Source organism: Bos javanicus, chromosome 11 (assembly GCF_032452875.1).
Source record: "Bos javanicus breed banteng chromosome 11, ARS-OSU_banteng_1.0, whole genome shotgun sequence".
In the NCBI taxonomy this organism is placed as follows: domain Eukaryota; kingdom Metazoa; phylum Chordata; class Mammalia; order Artiodactyla; family Bovidae; genus Bos; species Bos javanicus.
The window spans coordinates 38,303,043-38,315,655 of NC_083878.1; the positions used below are offsets into that span (position 1 = coordinate 38,303,043).

The 12,613-nt window shown below is 38.5% G+C and overlaps 1 protein-coding gene across 4 annotated transcripts in view; it reads left to right on the forward strand.

Moving 5' to 3' along the window:
- LOC133257032 (uncharacterized) overlaps positions 1-12,613 on the forward strand; it is a 471,344-nt gene that overhangs the window by 130,046 nt on the left and 328,685 nt on the right. The gene's annotated exons all lie outside the window — the stretch shown is intronic.

The following is a 12,613-nucleotide window of genomic DNA, read 5'->3' on the forward strand; positions in this document are numbered from 1 at the left end:
GCAGGGGTCACTCTTTGTTGCATTCTGTGGGCTTCTCATTGCAGTGGCTTCTCTTGTGGAGCACGGACTGGAGGGGCGAGCTCGGTAGCTGCAGCTTGCAGGCTCTAGAGCAGGGGCTCAGTAGTTGTGCTCCATAGGCTTAGTTGCTCTGTGGCATGTAGAATTTTCCCCTGACCAGGGATTGAATCCATGTCTCCTGCATTGGCAGGCGGATTCTTAACCACTGGACCACCAGGGAAGTCCAAGCTTACTTTCTAATGGGAGAGACAGACACTGAAGAGATACACAATTATATAAATTAATGAATGTATAATGTCAAATCATAATAAGTCATATGAAGAAGCCCTCTTTTCCCCAGTGTCTAGACATAGTTTGACAGGATGTGTTTATCATTTATGACTCTGTTTTTCAAGGAAACTTGGTTCCTCTAAAGGTAACAGCTTCCATTTGATTTCCTGGCTTCTACTCTTGAACCTCTTCAAATCTGCCCTTCACCCAGCAATCAAAGTGATTTTTCTAAAATATAAACTGGCTCATGTTCCCCTGGCTTTGGCCTTCAGTGGCTTCTCTTGGACTTAGAGTGGAATCCAGACTCCTGTAAGGTCTTGTAACCTTGTTTAATGCTGCTACTGCTAAATCACTTCAGTCGTGTCCGACTCTGTGCAACCCCATAGATGGCAGCCCATCAGGCTGCCCCGTTCCTGGGATTCTCCAGGCAAGAACACTGGAATGGGTTGCCATTTCCTTCTCCATGTTTAATGCTACTTGACCCTTTGCTTTCTTGTTCAGCCACGTTGTTTTTCTCTCAGTTCATTGAGTACCCATACAGGTAGATTCCTTTACCTGCAATGCTTTTTACTCCTACCTCCTTTCAGTAGGTCTCTCCTAGTATTCCCTATCACAGCATGTGTTACAGATTGGAAACATATATTTATTTGTTTAATACCCACTGCCTGCCAATATTCACTAAATCTCCTGACTTTACCAGTCTGGCACTTTGTGAGGGGCTGGGATTACAGGTGTCTTCATAGAATCTTGTCCAGCACTTGGTGCACAGAAACGGCAGACAGATATTTATTGGATACATTTTAAAAAAAGGAAATGCACTATGAATGAGAGCCAAACTTGCAAGAAATCAACACATTACAGTGAGTTACTTAAATTATTCTTATATTAAATAGTACTGCTTTGTAAATTTATTAGTCTCAGTTCTTTTGTGCCTACTGTTGTAGGTCCAGAAAGAAGAAAATTTATGTAGTCAGGTGATGTGTTGCCTTCAGAAATACTTTTGTCTTCCTTCCAAGAACCAATATGTTAGTTAACAAATAAAAGGGAGCTATCTGATAAATATGACTGGCTGTTGATGGTATGTGTCACCAACAAAGTAGGATATGATGAGACCATTCTAGTAAGCAGGCTCCCAGTTTGTGAACATTCAATCCACCAGTGACCTTTACACACTAAAGTCCTTTTCTTTAACCAGATGGTTTCATCTTCCTTCCAGCTATGGAAACTTTGGACACTCTTTAATGCTGCTTGAGGGAGGAGATGCTCACAAAACTGGTTGGTGTCTCTTTGTAAAGTCAAAGTTAGAAATCACCATTGCTTCATGTCCAATGTGTGCCAGTGCTCAGGGTTCAGAAATGGATGGCAAAGTCCCTGCCTCCTAGAAGGAGCTTGGAATCTGGTGGCTTGGTGTCAGAGCCGTACCCAGGCTGAAGTTCAATTTTGTTTTTCATGAGGTAGGGTTTCATGGGCTTATCTAGAAATCTATTGGCCTTTCATGATATTATTTGAAAGGAGGAGTGCAACCAGAGTGCCAGATAATAAACTTCCAAGGAAAATTTCAGAACTTAATTCACCTACAAAATAAAATTGGACTTCGCTTTTTTATTCTCTGGAGAGAATCAGAAAACAATTTTGGAGCTACTGGGCTGATTTCTTACTTAGCCAAGAACACCTTTGTATTTTCTAAATTTTAAAATAATGAACATGTCCTTTTTATAAACAAAAAAGTATTTTTAGAAGAAAGGGAAGGTATTAGAATGACATAAGTATAATAAATGACAGAAGGACCCATCGTGGTCAAGGTGAGGGTAGGAAATGTGCACCCTGCTGGGAATCATGCACCTTTGATGCTGGCAATCTTTGGACGGCTCTCAGCCTCAGCCTGAAGAAGAGTGGATGTGAAAGAGCAGATTTTAAACCCACCCCTTACACTGATGTGATTTCCTGAGACTCAGTTTTGACCTTTCCCTTTGGAAGATGGCTCTAACTCTTGAAAGCATATCCTAGCCTCCATTGGACAATGCAGAAAGTGGCCAGAGATGGTGTATGCAGTCAGGCTTTGAACCTTCCGATTGTCCTGTGAAAACCAACCTGGACCCACTTTTTTCCCTTCTAATTTCTATTCCGCCATTAGGACTGCTGAAGTAAAGATACTACCATTTTACCCTGCTGCTGCTGCTGCTGCTAAGTCGCTTCAGTATTGTCCGACTCTGTGCGACCCCATAGACGGCAGCCCACCAGGCTCCCCCGTCCCTGGGATTCTCCAGGCAAGAACACTGGAGTGGGTTGCCATTTCCTGCATTTCATGCATTTCTCCAATGCATGAAAGTGAAAAGTGAAAGTGAAGTCTCTCAGTCACCATTTTACCCTAGGCTCCCCCTATTTTCATCATTTACCCTAGGCTTCCCCTATTTTCATCATTTATTCTAGATATTCAGAGAGAACTAAAAGTGAGTCATATAAAATCCTCTCCTGGAACTTGCTGATTTAGAAATTAAAAAGAATCAAAAACATCATTAATAGTTTTCACATGTGTGGCACTTCATAATCTACTGTTTTCTTTAAAAATTAAAAAATATGTGGTAAAAGCGCATTACATAACACTTACCATCTTAATCATTTTCAGGTGTATAATTTGGTAGTACTAAGTCCATTCACATTGCTGTGCAACTATCACCACCGTCTAGCTCTATAACTCTTCTCGCCTCGTGACATTGAAACTCTGTATCCTTTAAATGATAATCTACCACGTGTTTTCTCACATATTATTTTATATCTCAGGCTCTTCTCTATAGCCCTGGAAGTGTGAGGGAATGTCACTCACGAGTGTGCAGTGCTCTGCTAGAGTGCACTGCTCGCTAGAGTGCAGTGGTTAATGGGGCAGGCTCTGAAATAAGGCCCTGGTTTGAACTTTGCTCATCAAGTACTAATGGTTAAAAATAGAACTTGCCTTATGAGGTTGTTGTGAGAATTACATGAGGTCATGCATAGTGTTTAGAATGCCAAAAATATACAAATGCTGGCATTCATCATCCCCATTTTGTAGATTAGACAAGTAAGACTCGGAGAACTTGAGCAATTTGCCAAAACTCACAGAACTAATAAAATGCAAGTGGAAACCTGAGCTGGGGTTGACTCAGTGTTCTTTTATACCAGTCAAGAATTAGTCAAGTCCCACCTCACTACCAACATAGACAGTGTTTAATAATCCAGATTTTAGGCTAGTAAAAGGAGATGATATTCTATGTTTTAATTTCAAAGTCAAGGCCTTGCAAACTTCTTTATCAGCTCTGGAATCCCACTGGAGGTGTGGGATTCCACACCTTCCAGATCCCTGACCTTCAGGCATGTTGGGAACCCAGGAGAGTGAGACCTGAGGTTGGAGAAGTTAGAGGAAAGTGGAATGAGGGTCAGATAGGAGTGAGGAAATTTTAGTCTAGTTCTCAGCAGACACTGGAGGCTCAAAAGGCATTTCTTTTGTGGGGACTGCCATAGGGGATGATTTTAAATTACAGAATAGCAATGGTAAAGGAAATAGGCAACACTGGGTTGTGCTAGAAAGCCTGTTTAAAAATAGGGCAGGGAGTAGAAGTTCCAGACCCAAGGCACAGGTTTACATGTGTGTGTGTATGCACCTAATCAGGTACCTGAGATAGAAGGCAGGATTGTCTCCTCACCTTCCTGACCCACTTGCTCTTTGTACTAGGGCCCTGGGGATGTGGACAAAGCTAGGCTGAAGCAGGTACATAGATGATCTGGTCTCCTTATAGTTTAGGGATTGGTGAGGGTGGCAAAGAAGTTTTGCTATTGATAGCACCATTGAAGTGCCTTAGTCTTTGGCTTTGAGGCATAAGAGTTCTACCACCTGTTTCCAAATCCCACTGGTTTGGAGATTTAAGACTCTTGGTTAATGATTCTGGAAGTAAAGTGGGGCAGTCATTACATAGCTGGATGCTCCCTTCAGAGCTGACATGTGCCTTGGACACAGCAGGAGATGATACACATAAGACTGCAAGATGAACTACAGAGCCCTCCCATTTCCTGTTTTTCCCTCAGGGACCATCTTCATCCACCCCTGAAACCTCCACCTTTTTTTTTTTTTTTTTGGTACTACTAACCTCTTCTTTTCTTTTTTGAAAAACTTTTAATTGTATATTGGAAAATAACTGATTAACAATGTTGGGATAGTTTAACTTCTTGGTTTCCATGGCACATTTTTCTTTTGCATGTAAGCATGTTCAGACCTCTCATATAATTAAAAACCAAAGAAATGAAACCAGAAAAGTAATACCTTATCCTTAACTCTCTGCTTTGATTACTGTTCTTCATTCTTGCCTCTCTTCATGGTCACCCCACTTTAAAGAGTTGTCTCCATTTGCCATTAGAGCTTACTCAGCTCTCAGTCTTTCCTCAATCTACTCTAATTCAGTTTCTCTCTCCAGTAAAACGGCTATTGCCAAAGTCACATGGTTTTATAATCCCAAATCCTGTGGCTACTTTTTCTCCTTTTGATGATAGTGACTGGGTGTGTGCTTTTCACTGCTCTATCCTCATTACCCAGTAGCATGTCCCTGGCACATAAATATTTGTGCTTAATAAATATTTATTGCATTGACCTCTCTCTGGCATCTGATACTTTATCATGCTCTCTTTTCTGTTCTTTCTTTGGCTACTTTCTTGCTTCCCTTCCTTGACTAGTTCCCTAAAGGCCTACTTTTCCCACTCTGTAGACTTCCTCTGGATGATATAATCTAAACCAGAGGCTTCAACTGTCTGCTCTGAGACTATGACTTCGTAATCTGTATCTGTAGCCCAGACTCTATATCTAACTGCCTGCTTGAAATCTCCTGCTGAATGTCTGCTGTGTACCTCAAACTCAACATTTTCAGAATTGAATTCATTATCTCCCTCCTCAACCTGCCTTTCCTATGTGCCCTTAGCTCAGTGAACACCTGCACTGTACCTAGCTGTTCAAGCCAGAAACCAGCTATGTTTCATTCCTCATCTTCCTCATCTCTCACATCTAGTAAGTCATGAAATCCCACCAATTCTATCTTCCTACTAGCTTTCAGATCCATCTCCTTTTCTCTAACACTGTTATTACCCAGGTTCAGGCCACTGTCACCTCTCCCTCTGTTCTTGCAGTAGCTTCCTCATCGCTCTCTTTGGCCCCTGGCCTTCCTTAGCCTCTTTGTCTCCTCTTCATCCTACTCGGCATAGATAACTTCCAATCATCTCTCAGTTCAGTTCAGTTTAGTTGCTCAGTCGTGTCCAACTCTTTGTGACCCCATGGACTGCAGCACGCCAAGCTTCCCTGTCCACCACCAACTCCCAGAACTTGTTCAAACTCATGTCCATCAAGTCAGTGATGCCATCCAACGATCTCATTCTCTGTTGTTTCCTTCTCCTCCTGCCTTTGATCTTTCCCAGCATCAGGGTCTTTTCCAATGAATCAGTTCTTTGCATCAGGTGGCCAAAGTATTGGAGTTTCAGCTTCAGCGCCAGTCCTTCCAATGAGTATTCAGGACTGATTTCCTTTAGGATTGACTGGTTTCATCTCCTTGCAGTTCCACTCAATGTCACTTCCTTTAGGAAACTTAGCTGACTAAGCCCTCCTCACCTGTGAGCCCTAGGGTATGTTGGATGTTTTATTATATGTGTTCCAAGCAATTAAATCATTCTATTATAATTGCTTGTTTAATTGCTTACTTATCTAGCTATCCTACTAGATTATAAATTCTCTGTTTGCACTGCTGTATTTTTTAGCACCTAGCACAGATCCTAGAGCACACAGTATATAGTAACCCATAGTAGGTACTCAGCAAGTGTTTGTTGAATGAATAAGTGAAAAGGTTCTCATTCTCTAAATTGAAGAAGCACCATTTTGTAGTTCACCTAAGAATAAACAAGATCAATAGTTTAGCAAATAAATTTATGGTATATGTAAATCTCCCACTCACAGTTCATGTGGTTGATAAACCTCAGTTATGTAAGTGAGACCTTATTTTCCAAATAAAAATATTCAGTGTGAGTTGCAGCATCATAACTTTTGGTGCCCATGGCAACAAGCAGCTGCACCAAACAAAATGAGCAAAGAAACAAAGGTAACAAAACCTCACTTATTAATCCAAATCTTTTCTCTTTAACTCCACAAAGTTAACAGTTCAATAATTCAGCTGCAAATTTGTTGATTCATTGCTTTCCAAGCCTATCACATGCTTAGGCCTATTTGCTTTTCTCTTCTGGGAAACTATTTGTGGAGTGGCCCGGAAAACAACTTTATTCAATGTTAATTACTCAAAGATTAAGAAAAGTAAAATAAGAGTTATATAACGGAGGGTTTGTTTTGCTCCTGAATTACTTGGTAGTGAGCATGCATACCAAGTGAGTATGAGTTTTGGGAATGCTTACAATGGCATACTTAGTCTTGGGAATGCTTACAGTGATGTTATTTTATGAATGATAGCTTTTCATCCATTGTATTCATATTACTATGAATAAGATACTAATTTCCATTTTCCTCTCCCCATAAATTAGGTAAATTTGTCCTTCTGTACCTCCTATTCCAATAATTAAAGTTTTGAACTATTTACTATATATTATCTACTGTAATGTGAGAACTGCCAAAGGAGAAGGAGCTGTGTTGTAGGTCCTCAATCCTTGTGGAAGTGGTAGTCCAAACCCTCATGAAGCACACAAGCTGGATTTGAAGAAGTAATTGTAAATGAAACCTCAAAGGCCAGAGTTCCTATTAATTCGTCAACCATTGTTTTTGGACCTAATACGATCACTTAGATTGAGCTTGAACTTGAATACCTGAACTCTAAGGGTAAATTTTTTACAAACTGAAAAATTGTGAGCAGTTGCTTTCTTATCGTAGAACTGTGGTTGTATAATATGTTTATACCACAGCATGTTTATAATAGCATGCAAATAACAGCATACTCAATGGCATCCCACTTCAGTACTCTTGCCTGGAAAATCCCACGGACGGAGGAGCCTCATAGGCTGCAGTCCATGGGGTCACTGAGGGTCGGACACGACTGAGTGACTTCACTTTCACTTTTCACTTTCATGCATTGGAGAAGGCAATGGCAACCCACTCCAGTGTTCTTGCCTGGAAAATCCCAGGGACAGGGGAGCCTGGTGGGCTGCCGTCTATGGGGTCACACAGAGTCGGACACGACTGAAGTGACTTAGCAGCAGTAGCAGCATTATTTGATTTAACATTTTTAGATATTATTTACTTTGGTCCAGGTGGCTGTAGTGGTAAAGAACCCCCTGCCAATGCAGGAGACATAAGAAATGTGGGTTCAATCCCTGGGTCAGGAAGATTCCCTGGAGGAGGGCATGGTAACTTATTCTAGTAATCTTGCCTGTAGAATCCCATGGACAGAGGAGCCTGGCAGGCTACAGGCAATTGCAAAAGAGTCAGACACAACTGAAGTGACTTACCATGCACATGTATATAAATATTTTTTAAAGGGTAAAGCTTCACTTGTCTCCCTTCCTTTCTTTCTTTTTATAAAAAATTATTATCTTCTTTTCTTCACAGTAATATGGGCACTTAGTCTTAAAGTCAAATAATGCTAACAGGTTTAGGCAAAATCCAATGTTCTTTTAATTCCTCTTTACTACATTGCCTCTCATCCTTCTGGCTCTCCCAACTCCCTTAGGTAACCATTTTCAAATTCTTCAGCTATTTAATTCAATGTTTGCTTTTCATATCAAAATACTATGCATATACTGCTATTATTTGATTAAACATTTTTAGAAATTATTTATTTTGGCTCTCTTATACTTCCTTTCCTCATTCCATTCCTTCCAAGATAGCAGAGTCACAATTTTTGGTTGAATTCATATTCAGTGATTTATTATAATGGTTATATAGTTGTGTATTTATATAATTTTTGTATATATATGAGATATATGTAGTTTATACTGTGTATATTATCAATAGTTATACTATGTATGGGCGTCCCAGGTAGTGCTAGTGGTAAAGAACCTGCCTGCCAGTGCAGGAGAGGTAATATAGCTACATTCAATCTCTGGGTCCGGAAGATGCCCTGGAGGAGGGCGTGGCAACCCACTCCAGTATTCTTGCCCGGAGAATCCCATGGACAGAGGAGCCTGGTGGGCTACAGTCCATAGGGTTGCAGAGTTGGACATGACTGGTGCGACTTAGCATGGACACATGCATGCTATGTATACTGTATATGGTTTGTACTATATAGCATATATATAGTTTATACTATATATTGTACATATAGTTTATATTATATATACATATAGTATTTAGTCAAAGAGGCATATAGTTTATATGATATATAGATTATACTGTAAACAATATAATATATACTATGTAAAGATTAAACACACTAAAACATGTTTTATATATGTTTATATATGTATATAGTGTATATATAGGAGAAGGCAATGGCAATCCACTCCAGTAGTCTTGCCTGGAAAATCCCATGGATGGAGGAGCCTGGTAGGCTGCTGTCCATGGGGTCGCATAGAGTCGGACACGACTGAGCGACTTCACTTTCACTTTTCACTTTTCATGCATTGGAGAAGGAAATGGCAACCCACTGCAGTGTTTTTGCCTGGAGAATCCCAGGGAGGGCGGAGCCTGGTGGGCTGCCGTCTATGGGGTCGGCACAGAGTCGGACACGACTGAAGTGATTTAGCAGCAGCAGCAGCATAGTGTATATATAGTTTATATGAATATTGCATCTTATACAACTTCTAAGTTGTCTTGGAGTTAATAAGTGTTTTTAATTTCATTTGCTTAGCTTTTTAACTTTTTGAGTCTATGGCTGATTCTTTTCTGTAAAGTGACTCTCAATACAGCTTTCTACATGATAAAATCTGTAGAATAATCTGCAATGTCCATTTTATTTCCTTTCTAGGGAAATTCATCCTGTTATCTTTTATCTTCCCTTTTCAATCAGGATTGGTTTCTTTTTAAATCTGTGACACATCTGTTTATGAAGTATTCATTTTGACACCATCTTGAGAATTTTTTCTCTTCTCTGCTGAATCTGCCTTTCTCTTGGTTTATGCTATCACTTTAGAGGAGCACATCCCCAGCAGCTTTCAGAAAAAGAGTGCCTACGAGTTTGTGTGAGATATCTATGTCTGGAAAGGACTTTATTTTACCTCACACAGTTTGATGTTGAAAATTATTTTTTCTCAGAGTTTGTCTGGGACTTTATTTGTTATAATTTTTCTTTAAATATCTGGCAAGCCTTGGCTGTTCATTCCTCACTAAGAGTGACCATTAGAGTTCAGTGTTTCTGGTGCCTTGGTTTGACTGGGGAAGGAGGCACTGAGGTTGTTGTAACCCAAGAAGCGTCACAAAAGGTTGTTTCCAAGTTGCCAATTATTGGTCTTTTCAATTCTGTCCTTTTTCAATTTTGTTTATTTTTATCCTTGAGATTTTAATATTTTCCTTTGAAAATTTGTGTGTTTGTTTCTTTTCTAAAGCTCTTGAAAGGAAAATATACCAGTATCAGCTAAAATTTAATTTTAAAATATGACTAAAATCTCTTAATTCACTCATTCCCTTGATTATTTATTTAATGTGTGCTAAGAAATCACCTTTATTGACTACTAGGATAATAACCTATATTTCTCTTATAATCATACAGATATGACAGGCCTTTGACCATTTGGTAACTTTTAGTTGAAAGGTTTCTAACCTGACCTATAAGATATCTGGAATTATATTCCAAATTTCTCCCTGTATGCCTATATGTATTTCCTTCTCTGATTCAACGGATCCCTAGTCTAACTCCCAAGTATGTAAGAACCACTGCTAATGTAACTTGGATATGTTTCTCTTGCAGAAGACAATTAAAAATAAAACAGCAAAAATGACAAAAAAAAAAAAAAACACAGCAAAAGAGATATCTTATATCTTAGTATGGTATTTGGAGTTAAAGTTTTTGAGCTCACTTTTTACTTTTCTTTTTTCTTTATATAGTTTGTGTGAACTAATTTTCTTTCTTTTAAAAATTATTTATTTTTTCTTTGACAATTAAAATTGATTTATAAAAATAGACCAGTTTGAGGGGGAGGAAAAAGATCTAGATCACATAAATTCTACAGCTATATTTAAAAAAATTTTTAAGTTTTTAAAATAAATATATATACATACATATGTTTGTATATACAAATATATACTCAAGTACATATATACAAATGTATATGTACACATACATATGTATACATACATATGTATCTGTGCATATGTATATATTAATGTAACATTTTCACATACACTGATCTTAAATGAACAATTAATGAGTTATGACAAATAGATATATCTGTTTGATCAAAACCCAATTGTGAAATAATAGAATACATCCATGACCCCAGAAATAACCTTCAATTTAAAAGCTTTTAGATGTTGAAAGAAAATTCTAATCATATTCAGCTTAATCTTCTTTTTTTAAAAAAACATTAGCACAGATATTAAAAAGTTTTTTAATTAATAAAAATGCTGCGATTAACTAAGTAGACTTTTAAATACTTTATAAAATAGAGAAGACATTATTTGTTGTTTGGCTCTGATTTTCTCTTCATGCCTTAGGGTTTCCTCAAAAGATTACCAAGTTGACTTTGTATTGATAGTATTCTATTAATATTTTATCCACTTATTCTCAAGGGTCTGTCTTCTTTTTTTTTATTCCTTGATGGTTTTTTGCATTATTATTGTTGGTGTGGGACTTTGTTAACACTTAGTTTTAGGTCCACAATGATTTGAGATTTTTCTCTTTCTGACTTCAAAGAGAAAATTAACTTGGGTAGATATTGCACTTATGGTTAGAAATCCATTAATCTTGGAGAAGAAGATCAAGAGAGCTGATTTTTTTTTTTTCCCTCACTATGTGTACTTCATCTTAGTAATTATCCTGTCTTTTGAGGTAGGATTATTGTACTCATTCTACAGGGTACAATAGAGTAAATGGAACCTAATTCACCTATCTAGGACCAATGCAGCTGGGATTTAACTCAAGTCTTTTCAACTCTTTGACCTTTGCTTTTCCCACTCCTATATTTCTGCTGAGCTTTGTCTGGGTTTTTCCTTTAGCTTCTTATTTCCAAGTGAGACGTACAAAATCATTCATTTCACCACTCTTTGATATGTCTTCTTTAAAACCTTTTAGAACATGAAAGCATGTTTTTATTATCATTTAAATCAAATATTTATTGAATACCTATACTGCTAGGTGTGGGAGATACAGAGAGTTCTAAGCCACCCTTCACATTCACAGATGCATATATAAACTTACCAATACTTGGCAAGCAGAGGTTTGTGTTTTGAGGGGGCAGGGAAGGGAATGTCATTCTTTGTAGTATGTATCTGAGTGAAATTGTTTGACTTTCTTATCCAGACTGATGCTTTTTCAGATAAAAATTTAAGAAAAATGGTTTTCAAGTGATGCTGGCCATTCTCATTTTCTTCAGTATACCTTTGTCCTTGTTGGTTAGGTTTATGGTTCCATTTTCCAGTTATGTTTAGTCTTGTGCCTTGTTTCTGCTGCTTGTCTAAGCTGATTATCTTAGTGTAGCATCCCTTTGACATCTTGACACCACTGATTCTTTGCTGTGTTCTAAGTCTGCTGTCTTATGAGCCTTCACTTTTAAAAAAGTTTCTCTCATTTAATCAGTGGTGTTCAACTGGGGAATGGTTTTGCCTTCCAGGGAACATTTGGCAATGTCTGGAGACATTTTTGTTTCTCACGACTGGTAGGGGTTGGGGGCTGTGACTGGCATTTGTTGTCGTTTGTTAGCTAAGTTGTGTCAGACTCTTTGCGACCCCATGGACTGTAGCCCACCAGGCTCCTCTGTCCATGCGATTTCCCAGACAAAGAATACTGAAGTGGGTGCCATTTCCTTCTCCAGAGGATCTTCCCAACCCAGAGCTCAAACCCATGTCTTCTGCATTGGCAGGCAGACTCTTTACCACCGGGCCACTAGGAAAGCCCACTGCATCTGTATACTACCGTAAACAGCTCAGCCCCTCAAAACAAAGAATTATTTGGTACAAAATGTCCACAGGGCTTGACTATTCATGATAGTATTGAGAAATCCTGATTTAGACCATTTACAAAGTTTAAGGTAGTCACTTTCTTTAGATGAATAATACTTCTAGCATTATGCATGCCATGCTGTTTCTTATCAGAGATTCATTTGAAGTCTTCCTTTTTTTCTCCAGAGATTTCAAAATTACATCTGACATTTGTTTTTTATAGTCTCCTTTTATATTAGTAGTTGTAGGTGTTTACCTTGGCACTTAAAACAAGACCCTCATTTG